Source organism: Pteropus medius, unplaced genomic scaffold (assembly GCF_902729225.1).
Source record: "Pteropus medius unplaced genomic scaffold, Ma_sr-lr_union100, whole genome shotgun sequence".
Lineage (NCBI taxonomy): Eukaryota > Metazoa > Chordata > Mammalia > Chiroptera > Pteropodidae > Pteropus > Pteropus medius.
Genome location: NW_024349800.1, coordinates 32,925,332 through 32,949,996, shown reverse-complemented (window position 1 = coordinate 32,949,996; position 24,665 = coordinate 32,925,332). Strand labels below are relative to the sequence as shown.

The 24,665-nt window shown below is 35.4% G+C and overlaps 1 protein-coding gene across 14 annotated transcripts in view; it reads right to left on the bottom strand.

Moving 5' to 3' along the window:
• The window catches only part of NRXN1 (neurexin 1), a 1,007,449-nt gene that overhangs the window by 574,105 nt on the left and 408,679 nt on the right, over nt 1-24,665 (bottom strand). The window contains exon 1 of one of the 14 annotated variants that reach the window (XM_039887191.1): nt 4,752-4,763. The exons of the other annotated variants lie outside the window; for them this stretch is intronic. The gene's annotated coding sequence lies outside the window, so the exon portion shown is untranslated. Of the gene's footprint in view, nt 1-4,751; nt 4,764-24,665 lie in introns of those variants that run through there. 14 annotated transcript variants of the gene reach the window in all.

Here is a 24,665-nt window from a genome sequence, read left to right as displayed (position 1 = left end):
CTGCTAAGGAACAAAAGTGTTATGGTAATTTCTCATATTTTTTATGAAGACCAGTCTAAATGTACTTTTAATAAGTGATTCAAAGATATAATGTTTATTCATTTTAATTAAGAAATAACTAATAATTATTATTTTCAAATTACAAAAGCAATTGTTAAGCATTCTAGACTATATATCCAGATGGCTAAATTTTGAATGATTTGGCCAGGTACCTAGACATAAGCATTACCAGGTATTATTTTTTTCTCTGAGGACGAGAATAAGAAAGTGTCCTGCGATGTTATCTGGAATCCAGGAAAAAAGTCTCAAATCCACTAAAAGATAGATAAAGAGATAGAGATAGATATAGATATAAAAATATATTTTTTAACTCAGTAGTAAAAAATATATATTTTAACTCAGTACTACTGTAGAATGAGGAAGGGATTAGAGATTTAAAAAATTAAACACTAGTTTGAGAAAATAAAGATGAGAATGTATTTTCAGCAATTTAAGATGAACAACACCAGCCTACTTGTTATTACTATAAGAATATTCAGACTTGTATGGAATAAGGGCCCGTTGCAGTCATCTCTTCCCAGGTATTTCCGTCATCAGCTCCTTCCTTCAGTTCAATGCACTCTGACAGCCCACGTCTCAGCCCCTTGCTCTCTCCATAAGAACAACTTCTGGAGTCAGCCTTTCTTTCTCTTTTCTCCTAAAAGTAGCTTCTTTCTCTACTGCTTTACTGAAGGCAAAGCATTCTTGGGCAACCAGAGGACTGGCTGGCTCCCTGGGTTCCTGTCTGTTTGGTGCCATTTTCTTGCTTTATTCAGAAATTAAGACTGTTAGGTTCATTGGCACATAGACGCTGATCCGATATGAAGTTGACGACCTTTCAGGTGGCTAAATGGGCACCCATGTTCTCTTTGGGTCAGTTCACTTGGCTGGCTTCTACCCCAGCTCAGTAATGAACCACCACTCCACAGCAGACTGGCCACCTATACTCACTTTCTCCTAAATGCCCTTGATTAGCTGGTATATTGCTTGACATAATATTAATGTGAATTATAATTGCACAAATAGCCAACCATCAAGCACCATCTATGTGCCCAAGGCTTTTTTAGCTACACTACATAAACTCTCTTATTTCTTTAACAATCTGGTAAAGTAGGCATTTTTATCCCCATACTAACAATCAGAGAATTTAATTTCTTATACAAATTGTATAGCTAATAGATGACCAAGCAGAAATCCAACTCAACATGTATCTGATTCCAAACTCATAGATGTGGTTATTAATGCATGGGATATTGGCTGAGCTCCTATTTACTTAACCAGCACTGGTCCTGGGCACATTTTCTCAACTTCCTCATCAATAATAGGGAGGCATTTTATGCTTTTTCTCTTTCTCCACCGAGTGGCTCATTTGACTAGTTGTGGTTCTCTTAACACTACTGGGAAAAAAATTCCTCTTAGGTTTAATCCCATTCCCTTCCTCCCTTGATTTCAGTATAATTGTTCTCATTACTGCCCTATGGTACTCTGATTTGGTGTCACACTTATTTTATGCTTATTTCACTCTTAGGACCAAATTACACAACTATGTTTTCAAGGGAATATATGTTTTCAAGGGAATATATTTTGAATTTTAAGAATTCCTTAAATTAAGATTTTCTAAGTTATCTTGTAATTAAAAATAATAAATAAGACTTAGCATTAATAGGATTGACATTCTAAGGATCAGCTTCCAAGGTCTAGATTTAAATTTAGTTACTACAGCCTCATTCAGCGAGCAAGAGAATAGTGATGCACCAACCACACGAAAATTGAGGACATTTTCTTTTCATTATAACAGATAAAGTCCAACACAGCAGGGCCAGGACTAGAGAGAGAGATGAGGGAGTGAGGTGAGTGAGGCATTCACCTTGGATGTAAAAAATAAAAGAAAGAAAAAAATGCTAAAAACTCAGTAATCAAGACAGATAATATATCAATGCAATATTTTTTGAAGTTAATTTAAACAGTCCATGATTAACAAAATATTAAAATTTTAAGTAAAGATAGACTCTATATTATTGATTGTTCCCTTTGCCTCAGACTCTAATACAGCCCAGTACAGCACTGCAATACAGTATTTTTCTAGGACTAGAGAGCCCAATTTAATCTGTTGGAAATCTACTTATTGGAACAAGTGCCAGCAACTAGAAGTAGTTTTTTTTTTTGGGGAGGAATAATTAGAGATCATTAAAATTAGAACACTATTAATTTTAAGACATACTAGCCATTAATACAACTACTTTGAGCCAAAGGATAATAATATCAACACTTACAGAGTGCTTATCAGACACTGTTTTAAGCACTTCACTCATTTAATCCTTAGGACAACCTGCTGATATAGAAGGACAGGCTTACTGCTACAGAATTCCCTGTGGTGTATTCTTTAGACTACAGTGTCAACAGGGTGACTTTAGTTCTCCTTTTACAGATTAATTCACAGAGTAAATGGCAGAACCACGTTGCAAACCCAGGCAGTCTAGATCCAAGGTCCTTGCTCTTAACAACATTATAGAAGCACACCAAGCCCCTCAAAGACCAAGCAATCTAGCTTTATTCCTACTTCAATCTGCTATCCCGCTCAATCCTACAATGCAGTTAACTTTAAAAATAATTATCCCAATAATAAAGATCATGTCATCAACTTTTAAAGAAACTAGTCAAAATTTCAAGGTATATATGTGTTACACATACACACACACACACACACACATATATATATATATATATATATATATATACACAAATATATATATAAATATATACATTTCAATGACGTGCCATTGAAATCACCTTGAGAGTCAATCATATTGACTTAAGAACTGCAAGAGACCTCTGCCATTCACCAATCAATCTACGGGTCAAATGAATAAACTAGACTACCCACTCAAGATATTTTTATAAAACAGTGATAATGAATTCAATAGCGCACAGGCTCTGGAAGGCCAATAGAATATCCTAGCCTCTGACACTGTTGTCGGACTAACTTCTACAGGCGTATAACTAGTATTTTTGTATCAATTATCCAGTATGACCAAAACTATAATTATATGGTGAAACTAGAGCATTGTAAAGAATTATAAACAGAAATAAAAGATTTTAAATAAAGCCATGAGATCATGTCTAATACATGGTCTGTTTCAAGTAATCACTGTTATCAGTTCATGCTATCCATACCTGTGGATTTCTGATTATCTGGTTTATCACTAAATTAAAGAGTAAACAAACAAAAGCTTTAATGGCCTTATTATAGAATACTTACTACTGATGTTTTTTCAGGCCTATAGTAAGTCAGTGTCGAAGCAGGAATGTCTTTGAGGACCAAGGCTGGGTCTTGGGAAAATGTTACTTCAGAGAGGAAAAAGGGTTAAGACATGGGCTGGCAGGAGAGTATTGAGAGGAAAAAATTGAAAGCAGAAAAACTCAGAAGTAGAATATAAAATGTCTCTATTCCACACAAGAAGTTGAGCATTTCTATAGCACTGGTAAGTAGGTCAGTACTATTAATTATACATTGTTAATTGAGATTTATAATCCCATTTAGAATCAATTTCTTATAAATACGGTAAATCCAATAATCTTCTGCTCCTCCTCATGGTAAGGTATATGATTTTATTTTGAAATCAACATGTTTTCTGTAGCTTGGTCACTTTCATGATTGAATCAGGGAGAGGTGTATATTCTAGCAGCATATTCCATGCTATCCAAATTTAAATCTCTCTGCATTTGTTAAATATTGATGGATAAAATAGTTTCTCTCACAAATGCTAATAATGCAAATGCTTTTGTTTTGTTTTGTTTTGTTTTCTGGAAATTCTTCTAAATGAGGGCAGTAGTAGTAATGCTTTCTATTCTAATATGTAACAGCAAGGGAAGCAGAAGAAAGAGAGGTGAGGATAAAAGAAGTCATTTGAGCAGTCACTCATTTACAATAATCAGCTGTTTTTGACCAAGCCACAAGAGATCACTTAACAAATGAAGACTCTCTTTGAGAAGCAGCTCTAAGTTTAAACTCCAAATCAGAATGTCTACACTGGAGCAAAAAAACTAGCAGTTATTAGTCATAGCTTTAGCTATAAAGCCAAGGATCAGTTTCCTGAAGAATCTAGTTGACATCAGGAAGCTTCTAAAAGAGATCTTGGTTTAAATTATCAGAATATAAAAAGATTCTGACAGTGATGCTTGAAAGAATAGAAGCAGGCCTCTAGCAGATAATTGCTTCAAAAATAAAATAAAATAAAATAGAAATGCCCATTCGGAAGACTAGATTTGCACTGAGAAAGAAACTCAATCAATGAAGTTAGGGATTTGAAGAAAATTGTATTAAGTCTTCCAGATCTTGAGAATGCCAAAAAAGTAACTTTTACATTCTCAGATACAATGGAGATAAAATGTATTAGAGGTTAATCCCATGTAATTTTATTTTTTGTAATCTTAATTTCTAATTGCCACAGGGTATTTTTGTCTAGAGGAATATCTCTTGTTGTTTCGAATCTTTACCCTCTAAATCCATGGCTGGACACATTTGAGAAACATGCAGTCCTGCTCAATTTGGGGTCCGATAAGTTTTTTTTAAGTCCATAGTGAGATCACAAAATGGGCATATTATTTTTGTTTGTTTGTAAAAGCCACAATTTTTAAGAGAAAAAGGAAACATCTAAAAGGGCTTGTACTAGATGGGAGGTACCCATGAACCACAGGGCAAACCAAATAACTCAGAAGAGCACCAAATAACTCAGAAGAAGTTCCTGCCGTATAGGAAGGAGAAAACCATCCAGATGTTTAGGGGTTGAGCTGAGAAATAGGGGGAAAGAACTAAGGGAAATAAATGGAGGCAGATGGAGTGGCCCTCCTCCTCACCAGAGCTGAACCTTAAGATTGAATACCCAGATATAACTGGAGAATTTGTTTTGATTTCTTTGGTTTTTACTTTTTTCTCTTTTTTTCTTAACTGGAGACTTAAGGAAATACTGATGCTGGTGGCACACTCACCTAGGGAATCTGAAAGCCTCTCAAAGAAACCCTGATTTTGACAAGGTGCTCTATCCTTCAAGCCCTAGGAGTAGAGGTGGTAAATGGAAAGGGGTATATCCTAAGGAAGCCTCAAAGGCTCCAGAAGGTGCAGAGAAGTTCTTGGGATCCCCAGGTGGACCCAGAGGCAGTAGAAGGATCAAGGGACCAGAAGATCTCTGGAGCCCAGACAAGGAGACTCCTGGAATCTTGGACCCACAAGCAACCACAAAATCTCACAACCTAAAGAGTGTATGGCCACTGAGTGCCAAAATGACTAGCCAGAGCCAATCACATCTCAGTCCATAAAGGATGACTCAGGGAGGCCAGAGATGACCCCAAGGCAAGCCTTCAGGCCAGAAATCCCTCTCTCAGATCTTGGAGATACAGAAAAGAGAAAATCCTGCTTAACATGAAGAAAAACTCTGACAAAGAATTTGAAATCTAAGTTGCCTGAATATATATTTGAAATAAATACTTTTTAAACAAGAAGAAAATGAGTAATCTAAAATTGGAAAGTTTTTCTATCACTTGCCCTCAAACCACCATTAGCAGGAATGGGAAATTAAGAACAAGATCATTAACAGAAAAAATAAATAAGTAATTTACATCTTTTTCTGCATATCTTTAAATTGCATAGTTTTTATATCCTTCCTACTCACATCCTACTACAAGAGCAAGGCTATCTATATACTGAAAGTTTTCTGATGCTTAAAATATACAGTCAGCACCAGACAGGTGGTAAATACAATGCTGTGCCAAATTCTGCTGCCAAAAATTCTAATGCACACTGGGCAAAAATAATATAATTATACTATTTTTTTTCTTGTCTGGTCTGACTTCTTCTGCGTTTGCAAACATACCTCTTAGTATGTTCTCTCATAAAAATAGACTTATGAGCCCATCTCTTATGAGAGTGACATTAGTAATCTCATACTTAACGATAACAATAATAGACACCACTGGTTAACATCCAGTGTGTGCCAGGCAGAATGCATTACAGCCATTATCATTAATCATTATATCAACTCTCCAAGATAGGTTTCTTTATATCCCCATTTTCAAATATGGTAATCAAAGTTCAGAGACTTTAAGTAAGTTACCCCAAGTCACACACTAAATCAAAATGAATGAGTTCTAAGAAATGAATGGATCTTGACAACCTCTGAGGAACGCAGAGAGGTCTAGGAAAAAAAAAAAAAATCCCAGCTTTCTTCTACCCTATCCAACATTCACCTTCAGGATTATTCATTTTCTCAGTAGACAGAATTTATTAGGCATTAGAATGGTATCAAAACATTGATAGTTTGGTTCAGGTTTTAGCTCTGTCATTAATTGTATGAATTTGAGTAAGTACATTTTCAGTTTTCTCCTCTGATCGATGGAATAAAAACTGTCTTCTTTCTCTCTCAGTATTATGAGTATTTCTAGCTTTGCTTTAATTGATATAGAATCAGATGATATGCAAAAGTACTTTTATGATAAATCTAAAACGTATCATATTCATATCTAAAATTTATATCAGATATGAGGATGAGTGGGGAGACAATTTCCATTTGTGGATTTTGTGTCAGGGGCTAGGCCAGATACTGAAGATATAATAGTAAAAAAATAAAAATAAAATAAAATAATCCAGCCCTTGATCTTGAGGAGCTCCCCACTTGATGGAGGGAGTTAGGAACAGACACAGCTGCTAGAACCTGACAAGACAGAAACAGATAGAAACAAACATGTTACAAATCAAAAGTTAAGCATGTGGATCTCTGCCTTCTGGGTCTCAGAAGAAGGACCAAGATGGGAAATGTCTCACTCGTATGGTACGGCAGCAGTAATTTTTAAATTGGTTTGTGATAAATATGAACATCCAAGAAGGTACATTTACATTTAGAGACTCACAACTGAATATGACAATATTTTTGTCCATATTACAAGCAAGATTAGGGATGAAACAGCTACTCATTAGAGATGGAGCCCCAAAAGGATGTAAAACTGAGTAGTTTCAAAAAACATGATAGAGAATGTAAATTTCCTTGATAATTGAGTTCCTTATCTGCATCATAATTACAGTTATCATTTATTTGATAATATTCTGTGTATCAGAAATCACACAAAGAACTCTGTAGGGATATTCTCACTTCATTTTTATTCTTATAGCCTCATGTGGCAACTACTAACATCATCCCCATTTCACAGATAAAGAAACTGGGTGTCAGAAAGCTAAAGAGGCTTAGCTCAACCAAGCCACAGTTACGAAGCTAGTAACTGGGATATTGGAATCCAGAAAATGTGGCTCCACAACCCTTACACTCAGTTCCTAATAACTACATATTAAACTTCTCTCGAGCTAAGAAAATCTGTAAACTACAAAGAAAAATAAAGTGCGTACACATTAGTATAAAAGTTGTTTTTGAAATTATGAGAAAAATAACTGGATTTTTCTCAACTGTACCACTTTGCAACTCTGCACATAAAAGATGGCTGTTCATTAAGCCACAGACCAAGCACAAGGATTAACTTCTCTAATATATTTTTTCAGTATTTCCTTGGGGTAAAAGGAAAACACCCACAGCTCTAGTGAATCTAGCATCAAATTGTCTTTCACTCTTACACAGAATACAATATGATTGTCCCAGTAAGAAACATTGTATTCAGGGCACTGCATCTTCAATGAAGAAATAACTGTCATCAGGGGTTTTCTGATAAATGATTCCATTGAAATTCAGTGACTTTTGCTTTAACCTACCCTGAAAAAATTATGGATAAATATGGTCTCATATTACATAATATATTCTGTTGAAATGTCTTTTGTTATTTGTGTTGTTTGCATATGCAAAAAAAAAAAACAGCCTACAATAGTTTTTCCTAGCATATATACACAGCACTGGGTTTTATAAGGCTGTAATCTACTGATAGAAGATTTGTGTTTACCCTAAAAAATAGCCCACCATTATTTCTCTTCTAATATGTCAATACATAAACATCAAGAAAAAGATTCCAAGTCCTCTGCATGTAAAATGCCAGTAAAAGAAACAGTCCAAAATACCATCTAAGAGAAACAGAATGAACTAGTGAACATCTTCCAAGTTCACTTAAATTTCCAAGTGATTGTATGAGGATGTCCCTCAAAACTGTTTGAGATATTGGCTTTTGTCAAGAAAATGATCTGAAGTAAAATTTGGATATGTACAAAAAGCTTCAGTCTTCAAGGACTTTTCAGTTACCTCTAGTATGCAACTTTGGAAACTGAACGGTTCAGCATATCTCTAATAAAAAATCATCTCCCAAGGCTCCTTTTCTATGCAGGCAAAATCAAATTAACTTTAAACAGAAGAGGTTAGATGCATACATAAAGGAAGCATTAAACTGTAACATCATCTCATTTCAGCTCTCTAAGGTCTCCTAAAAGCTACCCAGGAGAGAAATCCAAATATTAACTTCACCCAATATCACTCCGCAAAATCTAAAGGGAAGTGTGAATTCCAAAAGGGAATGGCACAGAGTGAATGATCCCACTGTGCTGTTACGGTTTCCATTGTCAGGGTTTGATGACACCATAATTCTCTGGACTTTGACTTATTAACATTTGCTGAGGGCGAAGAGGAGACTCCTTTCACAGCCCGCAAATTGTGCAGCACCTTTGCTTTTATCACTAGGCAGCCATTGAATCAGGGGATCCCTGTGCTTTGGCTAGAGAAGCTGAAGTAATGATCTGTACTCTCCAAGGCATGAACTGCTACATGTGCATCACATAGCCCACCCCAGCGATGATGCATTGTGCTAATATGCTCTCAGAGCACACTTGCTGGCATGTATAGAGCAATATATCTCACAAACTCTTTATCTTATATGATGTATTGCCACATAAGGTAGAATCGGTTGCCCGAGGCACATGTAAAGATTTAATTTCTATTATTTTGCCTTGGGTGGTTTGGAAGATACGTTTTAAGAGTCTGTTACAGTCGATCTTTGGGTTTCAGTGCTATTTGCCATCTGGAAATGTGTTCTGACTGCACATTGTTTTTAATAAAAATGCTCAGTAGTTGAGTTTGATCTAAGTGTGACACAAAGTCAGTGAAGAGGTCCATGTGCATAGCTGTGCAATCGGTCCTGAAATTCAGTCCTCAGTATGAGCCCTGGTGCTACACTACATCTTCTCCAGGGGGGACTTATAGAGGCTATCAGTGGGCCTTGCACAGGAAACATGGGAGCCAGCTGAAGATGCTTCCTAGAAGCAAAAGGCACTATGTCAACATTTACTTCCAGTGTTCCAGGCCTGCACCCTCTAATAATAACAGGTTCTGTATGGCAATAGTCGTGTGTACCACAGAATTCTGATCTCTCTTCTCACTGTCTAAATTTATTGGATAAAAGGATGGAGCAATTTTTAGAAAAAGAGCAATTTATAAATTCGAAAAATAGTCATTAGACTTTATTATCATTTTTTAGGGGGATTATCTAGAATATGTTGCTAGATGCCATGAAGACAGAGCCTACATCTATTTTGCTTACCATTTTCTCCCTGTTCATCATTCTTGGCCTGTAGAAAGTGTTCAATAAATATTTATTCAGTGCATTAATAGTCATGCTTCTCTTTAACGGAAGAATTATTTTATCAGCAATTTTTTCTTTGGAAGCAAAGCATGACTTCCATCAAATGTAATTGTCCTCTCTCAAGCTAGAAATTAAATTGCATCTAATAAGAGTAAATAATGGCAGTTCTTTTTAAAGAAATGGTTCTAACCTATAAAGTTTGCTTGTGGCCAACTTAGGAAGATGATCTTTATTTATAAAACATGAAAAACCAAGAGGGAGAGAATCACAGAAAATGACACAGGCAGATGGAGAGAAGATGAGAGCAAGGTGGGAAGGGAGAAAAAAAGAGGGAGTGAGAGAGGAGAAGAAGAGAGAAATTTGATTATTAATAGGACTTAGTGCATTTTTCATGCATATATTTTCAGAGAACTTTATTTTATTTTCTAAAGAGGTTATCAACCTACACAGAGTTTATGCTGTGGGGGAGATTGTAAATAGACAAGAAAAATTTATATATGTATTATAGAATTATTATTACTTTATAACCACATTTTATATGATGTAATTTTTAGTTACTTTAGTGACAACTCTAGCATATTTCATTCTCAGTCACAGACATTATTGGCTCTTTCTGACTGTCGTATATTCCGGGGTCCAATATAAAAATAAAAAAAAAAACAAAAAACCACAAATACCTAAAAGGATTCTTTATATTTGCATTTCAAATGAAAACCAGTGCATTCTTGTTTAATCAAATTTATACTTTTCTTTTTTATCTTACTATATTGCACATCATTGGTCTCCAAAATAGCTTTGATTTTAAGCTACATAAAGGAAAGGAACTTTTTAACTTGTAAATATAAATTTAATAGCCTCCTTTCATTTATTACCAGACACATAAACATACCTTCAAAATGCCTATAAATTTCCTTTATAAATCCTATGTAAACAGATGCAGGTCCTGCATTGCAAACACTGAATTTGTTCACATCTAGCTTGGGGAGAGCATAAAATGACAGTAGCTCCCCTTTGAAAGCTAATTTCTCTTCCTCTGACCTCCTCCCTCCTTACTCCTTTCCCCTATCTCCTCTGTGATGATGTAGCCCTCCTTTGGAGCTGTAACCTGTAAATACTGTACCTCTGATAGAATTTATTATACTCTTGTTAACTGTTTCTGACTTTTTAATAATAAACTCTTTGTGGTCAGCAGCCTTATTGTCATTCAGCACTTGTATCTATATTTCCATCATAGCAAGTGATAAACTACTACCTATTGGCTGTGAATATTCTGAACCATTATTACATTTCTTAGTCTTAGGATTTTTTCACTTCCAAATCATTCTCAGTGTGATGTTTCACATACAGAAATCAATGAATAAATAATGCCAGCAGATGGTCAACTCAGAATGCTGTGGAGAAATAAGAAAAAGAAGTTCAAAATGTTTATTATTCCCCTTGTTACTAGCATAAATAAAATGTTTGGAATTCAAAATAAAATTGTGTTAATATCTGTGAATATAAACTAAGTCCCACCTGTATAATAGATAATTATGAGCTGCATAAACATTAGCTGAAGATTTATCTCAGAAGAGATAACTGGTTAAAATATCTAATTCTAAATAAACTTTTAAGAATAATTTTGCTTTAAAATCAGTGCCCATGCCCAACAACAATTCATATTTTAATTCCTTAGATTCCATAATGCATGGAATTCTAGTTTTATTTTAACTAAATGCTTAGCTTAAGAATATTAATAAATCATTTTACAACCTGTGGCTAAGCTGAACATTATATAAAAATACCAATTAGTGAGAAGCAGGGTATTATAGCTATAGTTATGATTAAAGAGTTGGAACAAATATAAAGAAAACACTGCCACAGAATATACAGTGATGGTAATATTACCCGACTAATATATATACACGTATATATATATTTTATACATGCCCAATGGTATGTCTTTCTGAAGAAAAAAACTAAATTGAAGTCGTAGCAATATAGAATAGTTCAATTTTTTTAGGAAGCCCAAGTTTTTAGAAGATAGAGATTTTTAAGAGAGATATTAACCAATAAGCTTATTCATAGCATGCAATAATGTGATCTCATTAACTTTTGAATTGGGCATTTTTACACATATATAGGCATTATGAAGTGTAGCCTGAGTTCCCTAAATCATATTTAAATAGATTAAAAGCCAGGAAAATTTAAACTAAATTGAACAAAAGAAAGAATTATTTTTTCTTAATTTTATAAAACAATGAAGGGCTAAAATTTGGTGCTACCCAACACATGATAAGTTCATGAAGAATATTATGAGGAACACAACAACCCTAAACATCTCCAATTCCAATAGTAAATTCAATGCCCTAGATTTTCTTGAACTTTTTATTCTTAGAGACTTTGAGAAAAACTAAACAAATTTTCTATTTCTCATAAATCACTCTTTTTATATTTGTTTACAGTAGAAGAATAGTGTCTAGGGCTCAGGACAGGGTCAGTTCCAGAATGACTACATAGAAAGGGATAGGGTCCACATATTTAAAAGGGGTAGGGGACCTTGGAGACTTGTTTTAAAGCTGTGCTTGCACAGCAAATCTAGAGTTTTAAAATTTCATTTTGAAATAACTGTAGCTTCATATATAAGAAAGTACAGAGAGATCCATTTACCTATAATTCACTTTCCTCTAATGCTACCATCTTGAAAAATTTTAGTACAATACACAACCAAGATATTGACATTGATACAATCCACCTGTCTTATTCAGACATCCCCATTTTTATATTATTTGTATGTGTGTACATGTGGGTGTGTGTACTTAGTTCTATGCATTTTTATCATGTGTAGGTTTGTGCATTCATAACTACAGTCCTGTAACTTTTTTATTGATTTTATATTATAACATATAAAAACAGTGTAATATGCTAAAGATTTTCTTTTTATTGATGCTCTAGATACATACAAGAAAATGTAAACCATTTATTATCAAGGAAGTGTACTATTATTATTTTGACTTAGGGTCACTAGAGAGGCACTGATGAGGATTTTAAGAAGGCTAAATCGACCTCCCACTATTCACCTTCCCCTACTCACTTTCAACACTGAGAGCATATAGGTTTAGCTTTGCATTAAATGCCATGAAACCATCACTTCTTTACCTTGGCCATGTGTTTCATTTTCAGATTTCTTTTCCGTTAAGCTGAATTTCTCATTTTGACATGCTTCTCTACAGAGCTCATTTAAGAAATTAATACTGTATTGAAGTCAAATGATGCTGATTTTAACAACATAAATCCTATTCACTAAACTGGGGTGAGTAATGTGAGAAGACTAGTTTTGTATCAAATTCTACTATAGATCAGCTGCCATCCAATTTACAGAGCTGAGAGGAAAAAAGATTCTCAGCTCCTATCTTCAGAGACTAAGAATTCTGAAATGGGATTGATTTCATTTTGTACTTTCTGTTGCTAGGGGTAGCATGGCTAAATAGGAAGTGCCTGTTTAGACTCCTAAAGAGACCACCGAGTCACAAAGAGCCCTGATTGAATTTGGAGTATGAGAGTGGCAGAGTGAGCTGTGAGCATGACATATGATGAATACAAGATTCACACAGGTTGCACTAATATCACCCAAACTTTCCACAAATGTGCATGCAGTATAAAAGAGAAATTAATAGAAAAAATATAACTGAATTAGCACAAAGAAGCCCACCACTGAAAATGTAATTCAGATGTCAGGTACATCCTTGCCTGAGATCTACATGGGAAAGATGGCAGTGTCACCTCTCATGTTATCATGAGAGGGTTATATTTTCTGATAAGGGATTTCTAAGATAAATGTTTGAATATAGAGAGGATGTTATCTACTCCAAGTTATTTGCTTTATTTTCCCTCTTGCAATGCTCTTTTCCCATGATATTTGAGAATAGGTCTTGTTTTTAATATCCTCGGATTTTAGGCTAGCTAATTGGACGTAAAAAATATTCAATAAATACTTATAGAACTAAATCAGACCTAAACTTCATATTTACAGAAGAAAACCCATGTCCATATTTTTAAAGAAAAAAAAAAAGGAGTTGCAAAACAAGTCTGAAAATTATAAATTCAGAAATGAAAATTTCTCAAAGTACAGTGTTAGGTCTAATTTTTTAATTTTATCTGTTATTTATTAATAGCATCTACTCTTCCTAAAAATGCCCCACACCCACATACAAAGGTAGTCACAGGAATCCTGGTGTTGATATGTTTAGAAAATACAAGCTTTTAAAAATGATCTTACATTAATTCAATGCACTGGTGTTAATTAATTAATTATGGTCTGAAAATATAATTATTTTCAGTGGTTACTTGATTGACACAATAAACTATATTATTATTGTCTCTAGATATAAAACTGAGATAGACAGGTTACAAAAAATTCTCATTCACCAATTTTTTCAATAGATACTAGAATCAAGGGCGGTAGATGACCAAGAAGTATGACGATGAAGGAAAATTGGAAGGAATGATGAGACGATAGAACAGACAAGAGGTTACCCAGAGCAGAAGGCAACACGTCCTGGATATCTGAAGGCTGTGGCTTCACCTCATTCGGAGTGGGAGGCAGGCTCAATGATGTAGTATTCTCCCCACATGACTTGCCTCTCTCCCGTGACTATGTCCCTGAGCAGAAGGGGTTGTGTCTTGTGCTGTGTCCTCAGCTTCTACACTGTCTAGAACACTGTTGGGCCCAAATACTTGTTAATGACAATAATGACAAGAAATTAAATGTAAATAGCTAGAATCCCAAGAGAACTCTTAGAATATGGCCACATACATAACTAAATTACCTACATTGAAAGTTATATAACCTTAAAAATATAACAATTCCTTCATTAAAAAGATATTTTTTGAAAGAGAATATTCTATGGTGAAAGAAATCAACAGAATTAGAAATTTTGGATTTTAGGTTTAGCCTTCTCATGTATATGTGACATCTACAAAGCAGAAATATAATAATTTAAGACTAGAATAAGAGTTCTATAAGGGCAGAGATTTTTGTCTGTTTAGTAAAGTGCCGTATTTCTTGAACCTCAAATAGTGCCTGGAACATAGTACGCACTCAAAAATATCTGCTGAGTGGATTAATGATTTAAAAGAAAAATGTTTTGCTAGTAAAAATATTCTCACTTGGCCTATACTTTTCAGTTTAGTGTGGCAGCATCTTTTATTTATGCATGCCAAATGCCTAGTAATGACTAACCCAAATAATAATTAACACTCAAATTACTACTCCAACTTTTATAAACAGCTTATTCATCTCTTTTCAAGTAATAAAAAAAAAATCAAATTAAAATTGGCTATATTTCACTTTCCCATCAGATATGCAGGTGATATAAAAGATTTGTAGCCCAGAAAGAAAATTAAGGTGTTGAATTTAATTACTGACTTCAACAGATAAATATGTGCTGGGTCCTTAAACAAGAGTTTTCCGTGGCAATCTTTTTAGGTACAAAGGGAATCAATAATGAGAAATACATTTAATGAGAAGTAGGAGAATTTAGAGGGATCACAAGTGAGAATGTCATGACTGTGAGGGGAAAAGACTAGCAGGAGCCTCTGGAGTTGTACTAAGAGCACTAAGGACAGAGTGGGCAGCTGTCTGTCCTAGGCAGCAAGACATATAGCTAGAGATGGTGGAGCCAGATGGGGTTATATTTAAGAATTAAGAAAGGATACTGATTTACTCAAGAACAAACTGTTATTTAGAGGCAGACCCAAGACCATGAACCACGTACTATAAACCTTGAAACATGGGCTCTGCCACGATGAGCAATGACATCTTAAGGGGGAAAAAATGCTATATACATAGTGAAATTTCTTTCTAGTATACCAGCACAGAGAGGTTATGGCTTTTCTGATAAAAATTTCCATAAATTAGTAAGATTCTGTTTGAAAACATACAAATCACCTACTCACAATAATGCAATGTCATTAACATCTAGGAAGTCTATTTTGATTTTCAGTTTTCTTAGCTGTAGGGCTAAAAAGTGTTCCTCAATATAAATTGCAGATTTGGTTTTAAATATTGGTTTTATATATGGCTAACAAAATTCTAAACTTAAAAATAGCCCATAAAAATAATTACTTAGCAGATGGAAGGAAAGATAAAATAGAATAAAAAAGATAGCAAAAAAGAAACAGAGAGGGGATACCACTAGTAAAGCTAACACATATAGTCTAAATAGCTTCTCAGTTCTTTATTAATCATACCTTTGGATCTTCTAAGAAAAAAAGTCAAGGTATCATATTTTTTAAATTGTGATTGTCTATAATACTCATATAGGTACTTGCTCAGGAACACCTCTTGTAGTTTCCAGTTTCCCAACTTGCTACATATGGAGCTAAGTTGCCTGTCAGCCCTTGCAATGGCCATTATAACTGAACCCATGTACCTTAATAACTTCATACAATGTCACTCACTTTCAAAAACCTTAAGGTACAATCACAAAATCTTTGGTTCTTTCCCCAAAGAATTTGTGTCTCTCTATATATTGTTTCCTCCCTCCATCTCTTTCTTCTCTTCTTTTTCTCTGATCCCATTGCTTATTCATCCAATGCTTTTCACCTCCTCTTTCCCCAACCTTTTAACCTGATTAACCTATTCACTTTTCAAAACTCACTGGTATATCAAGGCTAAGAAGCCTTCTCTGATACCCTACAGTGGGATCTCTGAAAGCATCAAGGGTTTAACCCCCGAGGACTTACACTGGAATACTACAATTGCCTCCTTACCTGTCTATCTCCACAGTGATTACATGTTTATTGAGGTTAGAGACTAGATGATGTCAACTCCTGTATCTTAGCAGCTAGCACAACACCTGGCATATAGTGGTACTTACTAAATGTCAAAGGCTGAGTAAATAGTCAAAATTTATTGAGCACCATTTATATAATAAGTATTTTTCTGAAGATATCATACTCAGTGTTCACAAATCTAAAAATTCCTTCTCCACAGGGTAAAATTTTATTTAAAGTTTAAGACCCAGAACAGATATCCCAGCCCTCAAGATCCTCAAACTGTAAGAGCTTAGTAAGTTACTCCTCTGGCACAAGTGAAAACTAAAATAGTGATACTTAAAATATTATATTAAAATTATTTTTAGTATCTTTCCCACTGTATTTTGTATATTTTAGACCTCTGATTCCTACTCCTCATCTTGACCCTAAGTAATAATGATGAGCTAAACATTTAGCTGGAACTCAGTGTTGTTGGAATGAAACCCATTGAACTGACACAATTCTAATTATCCTTTTCCTCTTTTGAAAATGTCTAATTTCAAGTTTTGGTCACAGAATACTTTTGAAAAAGAGTAAGAAGGTATGTGTTGGAGTCAGCACAGAGATAACTTCTCCATTGAATCCCGAAGTTAATGGCTTCAAAGATCTGTTGACCTAAGGAAGTTCTTTTACTTTTGTTCAAGGCAAGCTGACAATTATCCTATAAACTTGATATGCTAAAAAGTAAAAATATCAAGTTGTTTGGGTGGCATATGTTCCTATATTTCTAGGTCAGTTTTGATCAAATAGTCTCTTCCATGCATCCCATAAATATACTTGTACTCGTCAGCCCGTCTGTCCTGGTTTTTGTTGGTTTGAAAAATGTGGTTATTGTAAATGTTCTATTTATTACCTACCAACGATCCACAGTTTCTCTTTTATGTTTAACTATTTTAAAATTATCTTAGTTCTCTTTCTGAAAAAAGTAAGGAACAAATGGGCAGCTATTGGCAGAGAAGATGAATATGATGAATTGTTCTTATTTAGATATCAAATGACTTAAAAATGTGCCAGTGGTGGAGCAAGAAAGAACAAGTTTTCCTCTGTTAGATAAGGGTTTTTTTATTTGACCAAAGCTTGAGAAACTAGAATGAATGGGCCATGTGGGCTTGGTATACTGCCAGCATCAGTACTGCCACTATAGTTTGGAGTGTTGGGTCAAATGCTTCAATCACAGCATACCTACACGAATGTGATAGAAATGTAAAAGAGAGTTCTGTATCTGAATCTCATGTAGAAATGAAAAGGTCAATGTGTCAAACAAAAGTAATCAGTGAGAAAATCTGGGATATTCTTGAGTGGAGTCTGGCATAAATTCACAGATTCAGTCACTTCAGTTTGACTCTGTTTCTCAAACTTGAATAGTGTGAACAAACTTTTAAAGGAAAAAGAAAATCCAAAGATCCCCAAGAATAAACCAGTATATCTTGTTCTCTTCTCACAGATTCTGAGCACTCAGATCTGAGAAAAAAATGGAATAGCATTTAAGCACGTGAATTCTAGTATCACATCTGGACTCAAGTCCTCAGGTCCACTTAGCAACTGAACGGCCTGAAGCAAGTTAATCTCTCTAGATTTGAGTTTCTTCATGTGTAAAACTAAGATAAAAACAAAATTAAATTAAAAGAAAACTCTCCTTAAACGGAGTAAGCCAGTCAATATATGATTCTCCTTATTTGAGGTACCCAAAGCAGTCAAACTCAGAAACAGAAAGTAGTATGGTGGTTACCAGGGGCTGAGGAGAGAGTGATTCAGAGCTTTTAAATGGGTATAGAGTTTCGGTTTTGCAAAATGAAAACATTCTGGAGATCTGCTGTATAACAAAGTGAATATACTGAACACTGCTAAACTGTACACTTAAAAACGGTTAAGATGGTAAATTTTATGTTATTCTTTTAACCACAACTAAAAACAAACAAAAAACACCAATAGATTTATAGTGACATTCAAATTTTTAAAAAATGAATATAAAGTACTTTACTCATTACCAGGCATAGTCAGTATTTTTTTTTACAAATGAGAGTTATTCCTATTTCGATATAATCAAAATTATCAAAAGTGTCAAGCACACAGGAATTTCTATTGATTTAGTGAAGGATTTTCTTTCTCAATCACTGTTGGTTGTTGATGGGGCATCTGTCAAGAGCATCATTGTACTCGTTCCTGTTATGTCAGTAATTTCTGTGGTTCGTCTTTCATTGAAGTGGTAAGTGGTAACTTGGGGAAGTGTCAGTCTCCTAAGGGTCATTCAGTTACATTTGGCAGCATGTGTTCTGGCTTTCGTGTGGACAACAACAATTTCTAAACACCTACTAAGAACAGAGCCACACAGACTTTCCTTCTACTGGAGAAAATGAGCTGGTGATATATGTGTTGTATGGGGGCAGGAAGCCAAAGTCCTTCTCAAACTGACCCTTGCCCTTACTTCTCGGATCCATCTCCTCTCCCTTACTTTGCTCCAGCCACACTGGCCTATTTTGCTATTTCTGGAACATCTAGATCTGCTCATCTCTCAGTGTTTGCTCTTATTCTTCTCTGCTCCCACCCACATCACCTTCTCAGTGGAGAACTCTGTAACCATCTTATACAAAATTGCTACTCTACTCCTCTCCTAGCCCAGGGATGTCCTACTTGATTTTTCTGAAAACACATACCATCCACAGGAGAACTATCTATTTTTAAAATTTGTTTAGTGTCTGAGTCCTTCCAGTACAGCATACATTTAATAAAGTTAAATTTTTTCCCCTTTTGTTCACTACAGTATTCCAACCTAAAAGAGTGGCTGGTCCATAGTATGCACATATTCAATATTTTGTGAATGAATAAATATATCGATCAAAGCCTTATTCAATACAAAAAATCAATAATGAACTAATCTAAAGAGTTCTCCTCACAAAGGAAATATCTAAGAAATATTACTTAGCCCAACAGCATGGCCCTACTAAAAATCATTTTGCATTAACCACAAGCTCCTTTCCCCTCCAGTGAAAGTGAGAGTTCTTATATCTGTTTTGTTACCATTTCCTTAATTGAAAGAGGTTGGGGCACATAGAAGCTAATGTCCCAACAGTTGTTAAAAACAATTTGGGGATTTAGAGATATAGGTATATTTAATAAAATGCTGTTAATAATGTGTTAATTTATTTTAATATAAAACAACTGTTATCGTAATTAGCTTTATGAAAAATGAAAATACACATTGGGTTCCTGACTTATGCTGTAAAAATCAAATATTTATAAATATCATTATTATGCTTGCAAGTGATACAAACATATTGCTTCTGTTCCAAGGAGAAAGAAATCCCCCAAAATGGAATGTCCTAGAAAGAATTTACAAAAGTATAAATGTAAATAAAATAAAGCAAATAAATAAAATTAAACAAATTAAAATTTTAAAAATGTAAACTAATATAAATAAAATTTAAATAAAATAAATGTAAATGAAATAAAGTATTATACTGATCATTCTAGTATGAGTTATTTTTTTGAGTGCTCACTATGTTCAATAAAGGGTAGGCATTTTACCTGTTAACAAAGTCCCTACAAATAAATCTGCTGGAAGCTGGGGCATGTCATAGTGAACTGTTTCCTCACATCACAATCCAGGCCATAAATCCAACTCTGCTGATTCTAGATCATGCTCTAGGCAGGTTCGAACTTCAGAAATTCAATAAACACTATTTTTCAAAAACCAAAAGGCAAACCCTGTGAGAAAGCTGCTCTTTTACACATCCTTTCTGTCTCGTTAGGCAATTATGTGGAAAGACAGAAATACAGCCATACTGATCAAAATCAAATAATAGAAATAGAGCTATTAAACTGAAATAATAACTCTGATATTGGGCCTTTCAAAGAAAGGACTCAGAAGAATGAAACCATGAAACCAAATATTTTAATGAGAAGTGTGTATAATGTATATAGTGTATGTAAGAATGTGACAGTGTAGAGGACAGGCAATAGAAACCCTGGGGTGCTTGCTGTCTGCCTTGCTCCCCTTGACTCATTCCTGCAGGCGTGGAACAGTAAAAGTGTGCTATCATTCAGACATGATGTCTTTTCTAGTCTATTCTCTACTTACTGGCTTTTCTCAGTTTACTTATTTTACTATTTTCTCTGACTTAATTTTCTTGGATTAATTAGAAATTAATCATATCTGTTTTGAAAATAGGCAGGTATTTAACTGCTGCTGTTTCTCTAGCATTAGATTATAAACACCATGAGAAATCAGAAACCTGTCTGATGTATTCACATTCACATCCACAGTACATGGCATATAGCAGATTCTTCACAAATATTTGAATGAACATACTAATAAATGAATGTTATTTATGGAAAACCTGTTATGTGCCAATTACTGTGTAAGGTTTGTTGTTGCTCAAACATTAAGCAGAATAAAATAAATGAGAACACTTTGCAAACTTTAAATCCCTTGTAAATGTAGGATTTTATAAAGGTATTTTTAGTTTTTTTTTTAAATCATTTACTTACACACAGTTTTGAGTCATGACTATAAAATAAGTTCGCAACTGTAGATTTTATCAAGATTGTATTTACTTTTTCAAAAATGAAATGTTATGCTGCTGTGAATATGAAATGTGCTTGTACCGTACATGCACTGTTTCATGAAGCTCCATGAATCCCTGCTTCTTTATAATAGTGCCTATGAATATTTTCTGTAATGCCATTGTATCTATGAAACAATCTAGAGTATTCTGCTAGTATGCATAGCTTTTCTCAAGACTTGAACACTTAACATTCCTAACCAATAAGAGTATGGGAGAATATATGGTATTCCCTTGGACAATTAGCAATAGTCAGCACACTCTAAACAGAGCAATTGGCTCAGTGCGCTCTAAATACTCTTTCTCCTGAATCAAGAGTGGTCTGTACTAAACAGCTTCCTCCACCGAGGCCACTGTTTTTGGCAAACAGTTTTAACATAATGGCTGACAAAATATGTACAAATGTTAGTGATCAGTGTGCAACGAGAAGCAAAGTAAATGTATACAGCATTTCAAGAGTGCAGCTAACAACCTGGTGGGGAGATAAGGCATAGAGTACATCCAGCTCTTTAAGGTCAGGGACTGAAGTTTCTTCCACAGTTTATCCCCAGCTCTAAGCTTGATTTCTTGCATATAGTAAGCGCACAATAAATGCTTGATGAATGGATAAAGGAGAAAAAAAATACATAATGTAGGAAGGGCTCTTTAGTAGAGTGTCTGGAGCCGTCACTCTTTTCATAAATAGGACAGGAAAGAAAGGCTCTACCATATGTAAACATTTGAGTCAGGCCTTTAAGGAAGGACAGATGACGATGTGCAGAATGGAGAAAGTAGGACAGAAGATGACAGTGATATAAGAAAGTAGGTCCAGGGAAGTTCTGGGTTATCTAATTTTAATTATCACGATGCCTATGATTTCCTTGCTCTTTGATGTTTCAATGAAACTTATTCCAGTTCTCTTCCTTGCTATTATGATTCTTCCCTGCTTTCAAAGGCTCTTCCTGAGGGGGCTGACATCAACGAGGTCTCCATGCTGTGCTGGGGAGGAGGGTATCAGCTAGAGCATGTCTTTCTCATTCTTCAGCAGAGGTGGGAAGCACACCGTTGTCTGCCTGTTAAACATGAGTCAAAAGCCCTTCAGCAAATCTTCAGGCTTGGCTTCTTTCCCTTGGCTATTAAGCTCCATTCCCACAGAATTACTACATGTCTGAGGTTTCTAAAACTCTTTGTGTGGGTCTCAAACAGCTACTGTGCTGAATCCAAATTTCGACCTTGGTTAAGCAGGCCCTGGAATCCTTTCCAACCCTAAAGTTCCAGGAACACATAACAAAGGAGAGAATAAGAAAAACATCTACACTTTACTCATTCTGTGCCAATCACTCATTCTGTGCCAATCACTGCACTAAACTCTTTGCATGCAGCATCTCATCTCATCCTCACCATAGCTCTGCCTTTAGCTACTATGATTACTCTTACCTACCTCTATTTTACAAATGAAATAAAGAAACTTGTTCAAGTTACACAGCACTGAGTATTAAATCTAGATTTGAAACCCCCAACAGTCAGTTTCCAGAGTCTGCAAGGGCAAGGACAAATGACCTCAGAAACATAACTTACTAATGATGGAAGTCCTCAATCCAGTACATAAACTGACACCTGCTACAGTCTGCACATCCCAGAAGAATGAGAGTAGTGGGTCATGCTTCTTCAGGCACTTAGGTGGCAACTACATGACCTGAGAGAGCTTCTGTGAGGAGAAACAGAAGTTCTGAAGGAACCAGAGCAGGAGGGTTCTCCGGGGTTGTGGTGGCAACAGAGTCGGAGAGATAACATTGGAAATGACAATTTTGGTTCAGGGAGCAAAGTGAGAGAAGACTTCCAAGTCTCCTTCAGGTTCTCCCATTAGCAAAGACAGACAGGGCTATAGGTTTCAGAACACAGACCCTCACCACGTATGAAGACTGTAGCACTTGTGGTGAGCTTGACTCTTTTGATGTTTTTTTGTTGCTGTTGTTGTCTGTTTGTTTTAACAGGAACCTAGTTCAGTGGAAAGGATGCTCAGAATGGGAGGCACCTGTGCGTGGTATGTGCCCAGTGGTCACAAAAATCAATTAAAAGAAAAGAGTTGGACAAAAAAAATTCATTCAAGTGCAAAGGACAAGACTGACATTAAAATGCTAGCAGCAGGAAGCTTATCATGAAGATGGGGAAACAGAGCAGTTTCCTAGAGTACTTTATTTAGGAAGCCATTCTAGCCAAATGGATCAAAATTAATGTACTGATTAATAGTTTCCAGTCCTAAAGAGCCCTGGCCGCCGCCAAATGGGCACACTTTTTTCTCCTCCTCAACCTCGATGCCCTGCCCCCATCATTTCAAATGAAATTCTCTAAGGTCACATTGCTGCATTGTTTACCTGAATGGAGCCATAGGTTTTTGATTAAGTGTTATTTCTTGTGAATCTTGTAAATTTAAGTATGGTTAGGTAAATAATCACTGTGGAAGGATTCCTTTTATGTAAATACATAAAACATGTTTAGAGTACATTTTCATCATTCCAGTCAGCACAGCTCTATCTCAGTGCTTCTGCACTGACAAGTGGATTGAACATGAACCCATGGAGCCTATGCCATCTAGAACCAGTAGAAACTAGTATGATATGCTTAAAGGGCACTGAATTTACAAGTACGTACCTTTCTCACATATTTTCTCTATTTTTAAAATACAAGCTGTACGCTATTAAAAAATGTGGCAGGTAAGGCATTCAAGTGTGGGACAGTCATAGAGGAAGCCATTTGCTCAAATTATTAAACATGGGGAAATGCAGTAATGTGTGCTGTGCTAAAAAAAGATTCATTAAGCCCAAAATGAAAGCCTTCTAATACAGTGCTGAGGCTGGATAAAAGGGGCTTAGTAATGTCTCCTCCTAAAGATCCAAAGAAATAGTATAAATGAATGGGCTGTGTGCTACTTTCTCATTGAAGAAATGATTTATGTTTATGTTTTCTTCTTTGATTCCACTCAGTCTAGCATCTACTGAATCCTAAAAAAGAAGGTGCGAAATCTAAGGCTTTCGAATTTTCCCTTATCTCCATCTTTTGCCATAGGGTCAATTCCCTTCTTCCTCCTATGCTGTCTCAACACTAGGGAAGACACTCATACTGCTTAGGGCTAAACCCTCTGTAATGCTTTACATCCATTTATTCAGCAGACCTGTATTTTGTGCCTAGTCCAAGCCACTTTCTAAGTACTAAGAACAATACTACCATGAATAAAAGAAGACCTCTGCTCTGAAGGAACCAGCAAACACACTAATGAAACACCAGAATGGGAATCAAATTTGCACACTGGGCTGGAAATTCTGGTATGCTGAGGAAGGAGACTGGGCATTGGGTGTGTTTTTTTATGAGGTCCTACTGGCCATCTGGAATAATATATAAAGGGAATTTTGGAAATGATGGTGAGACCCAAATATGCTGAGTATAAGATACTTAACCCAGAAAGTACTCCTTCTTAGGCTGTGATCTGATCTGATAGGCAACATGTTATAAGTATTGAAGGAAGTAAGGAATTTGGTTTCCGATTAGTTTTTTTGACATTCAAGATACTTTGAGGGTTATGCATTTGTGCTCTGGACTGCTTTTGAGGGGCGGGGAGCAGGGTGTGGGGCATGTTACAAATTCCTTGATGATGATTTTTGAGCCAAAGTAAGAAAAAAAGACCCACCCTACCTTACTCCACCCCAAACCCTCACCCCATGCCTGCTCTAA